This window comes from Melanaphis sacchari, unplaced genomic scaffold (genome assembly GCF_002803265.2).
Source record: "Melanaphis sacchari strain LSU unplaced genomic scaffold, SCAv2.0 Contig119_pilon_pilon, whole genome shotgun sequence".
Lineage (NCBI taxonomy): Eukaryota > Metazoa > Arthropoda > Insecta > Hemiptera > Aphididae > Melanaphis > Melanaphis sacchari.
In genome coordinates, this window is record NW_020270468.1 from 722254 (window position 1) to 730123 (window position 7870).

Sequence of the window (7870 nt, forward strand, 5' to 3'; positions counted from 1 at the left end):
TTGTGTACTTCGTTCAGTTGCGTATTGCTCTGGATCTTCTTTAAGTCTACATCATTTCATTTATTAAATTGTTGTACAGTTTTAAAATATTGTATCCGGAAAAAATTCGTTTTTGATAAAAATATCAAATACTGATTTGAATTTTCATATAGTATTTGTCCCTATAGACTGCAGTAGTACTGTATGTGTATACTGTATATGTAATCGATAATCTATCGACTATCGTAGTAAGATACCTTAGTCATTATCTTAATTACTTCGTATTATATATGTATGTATATATGTATATATGTATATATATATTTATATTTTATTTTATTATAAATATATATATATATAATTATATTGTTAGATATAAAAGTCCAATACTTTGTATAACAACATAATATAGCACCGATAAAAATAATACAAAATTACAAAAATATTTGTACAAAAGTACATTTTTATAAAAAAAAAACCCGAAACGTACAATTTTGTGCAACATAATACTTTCTTTAAATTAATCTACATCTCTTGATTTGGATTTGTAGCTTGTTTCTATTGAATTTAGAACACGCCATAAAAAGATGCAATTACACGGGAATCCGGTCTTTAATTATGACCATTAAGTCCATTTTATGAACTTAGGAGAGAAAAAGAGACTTACATGAAATTGTTGGTAGTTCAAGAACATTTCATGAAAAATACTATAACATTAAATAGATGTGACATAAACACCTAAACAAACTAAATATTCTTGTGTAATAAACAAAGTTATTTATTAATGGATGAAACTGTTGGAAATAATGAATTATTTTAATTCAAACTTATGAACTTAAATGTGTATATATTTTTTATTTTATATTTGTTGTAGATCATAAATGATGTGGTTGTTGTATATGTTTGTGATGTGAATCATATCGTTCAAACATTTTACGTTAACAGACATATGCCTTTAATGCATTTAATGAAGTATTATGAGGAACTTAATTTTGTAAGTGACTAGTATAAAAAAATATATCATTAAATACTAATAAACTGCAATGTATTTAAAATGTGGTTATGAATTACAATTTAATATTTTGGACATTTTATCATGATATTGGATATTGGATATGATAAATACATTTATTTAAAATACAAATATTTTATTTTACCTACTACAATATTCTGTTATTAATTCAAAATAAATAATAACTTTTTTTTTAATATAGATATTAGGTACTTAGATACAAAAATAATTCCAAAATAAAATATTTTTAAAACTATTTATTATAAAAACTAGGTAGGTATTCATTTTCACAATTAATTTTTAATGAAATGTTTGTTATTTTTAATCATAGCTAATAAATACAAGTATTAGCATTTTTTGGAAAATAGAAATTATAGGTAGGTATTATAAATGTTATCGTATTTTATTATATATTATAATGTAGATATTTGATCTACATGATAGATATATGTTAAAACATTAAAATTAGATTTAATAATATTTATGTTAATATGCTTATAATTTTTAAATTTATTAGAAGGATTTTTTTTATGAGCATTTTTTTTTTTTATTAATCAGTTATTTAATCATTTTTAGGACATCAACTTTCAAGTACTATTTTTAAGTTATAGAATTTAATTATAAGTTGATCAACATATATTTTAAATGAGCATATTGTTAAATTTTAAATTGTATTAAAAATCATTATTTTATTCTTTTTTTAGTGCACATTACCAGGGGCATATTTAGTTTTCTACTTGTTTGATAGACAATTGAATGGTTTTGATACACTACATTTTATCAATGTGGGGTGCTGTGTAACTCTTGATGCTTAATGGCTGGTGAATATGTCCATTCCTACTTAAATCATTGAAGTTTAGTAATAAAATTAAACCATTTTTTTTTTTAATTAAACTATGTTTTTAAAATATTATAAAAAATTTATCTTAGTATTTTGTCACTTCCATCTACCTTTAGTTAAGCAATATGTGTTTTAAAAACATTTAGAAAATGTACACATGAAAAAAAATTATAATAATTATTTTTTTATATTATGTACAATAAATTAATTGTATAAAGATACCTATAAATTGTTATATTATGCAAATGGCTTAAAGCGAATCCAAGTATTCTCACTCACTATATTGATTATTTTCGAACTATTAATATACACGTGAGAAATTAATTTTTGTTTTTTTTTTTTTTTTATAAATGTCAATTAAAGATAATTCGGTAAAATACGTTAAAAATGAAAAAGATATAGGAATATAATAATTCTAATATTCCAAAGCACCTGGATATCATTAAGTATTTTATTAACAAATTTTGTTACTATTGCTAGTGGCGAAAGAAGATTTTCGAAATTAAAACTATATAATAAAAATGTATCTGCGTTCAACATTAAAAGATGAAAAACTAACATCTCTAGCAATTATTTCTATTGAAATTTGAAAATGAAGTAGCTCAAAGAATGTATTTCTCAGAAATTATTAAAAATGTTGAAAAATCAAGAGCATAAAGTCTTTATCAAAGTTTAGAATCTTTTTTTTTTTATGTTAACATTTATGTAAATAAATAACTAATTAATAATTATAGTATGATGTGAAATTTTTTGTTTGTTTTTTCAAAGAAATAATACAGTCTATTTATATATATGTATTACAATAAGAATAAGGGATGTTTTTAAATACGATTTGTTAAAGGAAAACATCAAACGATGACACTTAAATTTTATTTAATTAAAATAAAACAACTGCTATTTATATTACCTATATGAGGAGGGTGCATATTTATTAATTCACCCAAAGTGACAATGACTCTACTGCCGGCACTGTTTACCATATATTTACATTTACATCTCTATAATGTTGACGCTGACAAGTTGCCAAAGCAGCGATATCAGAGTTTTCACCACTTCTCAGATGACGTGATTACGTATAAACTATATAGCATATACGTAACCGTGAAGTGAACTGTTCATATTATCACTAATGGATCGACGTAGTGACTAATGACTTGGTTACTACGGCACTACGGCTATACTTGTCACTTCTGGTTAACATCAATAATTTTAAATTATTGTGCATAAATAATTTACCTATAAAATAAAAATCACGAGAGATAAGATTTATCCGTGACTTGACACTATTGTCTATTAAAAAGAATAATAATAAAAAAAATTATATCTACATTACATGCAGATACATGTATATATTTTGTTTCTACTAAATATAGTTGACATAAGAATCAAAAAAATTATTTTTATTTTCAATACAATTATTATTATACAACAAGCTATACCTGATGTTACTATTAGATCACATGCCACTTACACACACCTGCATACACATTATATAAAACGCCCATGACGTCATGCTATTTGCTAACATTCTCAGTGTCACACAAACTAGTAGAATGACTCCTAGTCATAAGCAGTGGTGGTTTTAGGTTCAATTTTGAGTAAGGCGACAAAATTTTTGCATACATTTATATATAAAAATATTTAATTCGCTGAAAAGATTAACCAGTAGCAGCTTTAAATTGCTACTGTTGCCTAGAATGTACCACGTAGAGGTTCTTTTCGTACATTTTTATATAATATATACACATAAATACGTACATATATATATGTATATACAATATTATAATATTATACATATTTGTGCGAATACGAGACTACAGAAAACAGAAATACAGTCTATGAGTCGACAAATACAAAATAAAAGTGATTACTGATTACTGATCAATTAAATTGTGATAGCATTGATAAACGAAAATATGAAATACAAATATAAGATAACTGCAGTGTTGTAATCAAAGACTCCTATAGTTGTAATTATTTTATATCGTTTATCTGATTTTGACGCAGTGTCGCCAATACTGATGAGATAATTCAACAATTAAATATGTGTATTTTCCTCGACTGAAACACAGAGCCAATGTTTATATGTCACCCCAATCATCGCCTATGGTGTATGTGCAATGCGTACGGTGCGTGTTAGTGCGGGTTATGTAAATTTAGTAATACTAAATATACCAGACATGAGAGACACCGGCAGTGAATCGCTTTTGCGGGTACGGTCGGAAGATTACGAGACCAGCCGACCGCTGGAGAACAAAATCGTAACGTTTAGCCTGTCACAACCTGTGTACCATTCTCGTACGGCCGTACTCCCGCATTAACTGATACTACAAAATATTTTTTATATTAAAATACAATTTTTTTTTCGACATTTTACTACCTATGACAGAATTCTGACTGTTAATAATAAATTATACAAATGAAAGAAACAAAAAAGTAATTTAATAATAACTAATTATTTTAATGCAACAGTTATTCTTTATCCAAAATTTTTAGGTGATGCACCGTCTCACTTGCCTCACCCCCAAAACCGCCCCTGGACTCATAAGACATGTACATGTCAAAAAATGTCTATAACCATATCCGTGGACGAAACGAAGTAGGTAATTTTTTCTCAGTCATCATCCGTCACACTGCGTGAAGGTCCTGGATCTTATCTACGACCCTGGATGTTGATACTTGATAGTGGGCGTCACTGCGCCCGACGCCTGTAGTAGTCAGTAGCTGATAAGCTGAATGACGGTGTTATTGTTAAATATTAGGGATCCTTTATTCCATAAGACCATAAAGTATATCTACATACATTTCCAGGCCGTTTAAAGTTTTCTGACTGTATTGGTCTCTACTGCCATCGCATTCCTCAAAAACAGAATCAAACAATCAAATTTGTCAGTACGCTATAAAAAAAAAATGCATGAAAGCGATTGTTGGATGAGTAAGTTTTCACATTTTTGCATGATAGCGGTTGCCGTTCATTATAGATCGTAGTTTATATAATATTTTATAGACTTGACTAATATTAATCGTTATTTTGCAGAGATTATGAACGAAATTATCAAATAGAAATGTGTTAAAAAAGGTATGGTAGAAAAAGTGATCGAATGGCGGGTGCTATATAGTGTTTGATTAGTTGGCAATGAGAATGATATCTTTATGTTAAAAAATGCATGACATAGCAGACAAACAGATCGCTCGTAAGCATCTTTTTAATACCTATTGAGTGGTACCTAGGTGTAATTGTTGTAATTTATTTTTCTTACTTGTTTAAGCTGTCTAAGATCCGCTAGCCGTTGTCCTCTATATTATTTACTAAGGGTAAAGTATCTCTATTTATGAGGATGTATGATTCTTATAGTATTCCTAATCGTTACTGAAATATATCATTTGTGTGTTATCTATTAAATAACTTTTTTATAGTTATAGATATGATCATTTGAGGGATTTTAGTAACATCTGTCACAATTTATATTACTGATCACTATTTTAATTAAATATAGTTATACCTACAAATTAATTAAATTTATCACTTGCAAACTATAACTAATATTAATATAATTTTGGTATTCATTTTAAATATATAAATATAAAATCGGTATGTTAATTTTATTGTTCTTATTATTGTTATAGACGAGAAAGTTGTTACCATTAATTAATTTTATTAATGGATTTTAATGTGTTTCCTTCATTTATTCCCCTTTTTGATTTTATAGTGATTAATGGTATACTAGTTGCTCGTAAGCATCCTTTTCAGTATCATTACCTATTGAGTGAAAGGTGAAATTGTTAACATTTATTTTTCTTGTTTTAGTTGTCGATGATCTTAATAAGAACCGTGAACCGTTGCCGTCAATGGATGCAGTTTACTTGATTACTCCATGTGAAAAGTCCATCGGCATACTCATCAGAGATTTCTCTAGTGCAGAGAAACCAATGTACAAAAATGCTCATGTATTCTTCACTGAAGGTAAAATATTATATTTATATATCCATTTATGTGAATGCATGATTCTTATAATATTCCTAATTGTTACTGAAGTACCTATATCATATGTGTTATATATTAAACAATTATAGATACACATTTGAAAGATTTTAGCTACATGTGTCAAAATTTATCTAACTGATCAATGATCATTCTTTAAAATACCTATAGTTATACCTTTATCTCAATTTATCCACTATAAATTACAATAAATATTTTGCAAACTATAACCAATATTAATGAAATTTTGGCATTAATTTAAAAAAAATATTAAGTCGGTATGTTAATTCTATTATTCTTATTATTTTCATAAGCGAGAAAGTTGTTACCGTTAGTTAGTCTTATCAATGGATTTTAATGTGTATTCTTCATTTATTTCCCTTTTAGATTTTATAGTGATTAATAATATACTAGTTGACTGACAAATAATAAGAAGCTGTGTTGTTTAAATTGATTTATGGCAAATTTTTTTTGATAAATTAATGTTATCTGAAAATAAATAAATTATATATACATATAATATACATGTATATTATTGTTTAATAACTTTAAACTAACTCCTATATTACTCTTACAACATATGTAAATGTTTTAATTATTTAGTAAAAAAATATTAAAAAAGTTATATTATAAAGTTGTAATTAACATTTTGGCCTTTGGTATCTGAAATAATAATTATCTGTTAATTTTTTTATTATTATTATTAAAAAACAAATAATACAATACCTTAATACATTAACTTAAATACTTTTCTGGTTTTATCTCCTATACTAGATTTATGATTTATGGTTAACAATGAAGTGAATTATCTTAGTTTTATAATTAGAGATGATTTTATCTAAGTTGTTTTATTTAGTGAATTAAATGTTTTTTTTAATTTTATTATTATTATATGGACTTCCACTTATACTTAGATAATAAATTTTAAGTTATTGAATTTGGTTTTTTGACATTTTTTGTAAATAAATAATGGTTATATTATTGTGTAGCAAACTATGAAAAAACTTATTAAATTATTAATACAATATACTAACATCAGTAACACTATAATATAATAGTTTTACACTAAATATCAATAATATACGTCTATGGTTAATGTACTAATATGCTATTATACGAGTATTTTAATTGCTTTATTTTATCAAAAGCGTGTCAAGAAGAACTTTTCAATAAACCGCTATAAAAATCTATATTTTTTTTAATCTCATAACTTTAATATTATTAAATTTATTATAAATTACATAAAAATACAAAAAATTAATTTTACTACTTATAGAAACAATAATTATAAAAATTAAATTGACTAAAACAGCTCTATAATATGGACAATATGAGCCACATAATATTTTTTAATGGCGCAATCAAAGTACTATTATGCTTTTTTAGCAGGGCTTGCATTTGAAAAAAAATTTTGTTTTATGTTATTTACAATTAAAACGTTATACAAATTTTGAATTTATCGTTATTCAATTTTTGTGTTTATTGTTATTCCGAATTAAAACGTTTTACAGTTTTTGCGTTTATTGTTATTCAGAATTTAAATGCATTTACATTTTACATACTTGTTTTAAAAGTATACAGGCCACAATTTATATTCATCTAAAGTATATGACTATGGCCTTTTTTTGGAGACATAATTTTGTTATTCTAAGTTTTAAGTAGGTATTGTATAATTTTATTTATTTAATTAAACAGGTTAGTAACCAAATTACATATTAGGTATTTAAAAAATATAGAGTACAGTGATACAGATGAAATTACAATACAAAGTTCGTAAAGAAATGGAAACAAAATAAATTATAAAACAGTATGTTGATAATTAATCTTAAGAGCAGTCATGTATTACTGAACTTAAGAAATTGCCTAGGCTCTAAGGACTTTATAATAAAATAATAAATATAAAATAAAAATCATGATTATTATTTTGAAATTTTGAATATATTATTCATTTAGTTTTTTAAATGTTAAAATTATTTAGCAAGTTTTATAATATTATGTATGAAAATAAGATTTACGCAGGAATTTATGTTTCAAACATATTTTACTCTGATTATTT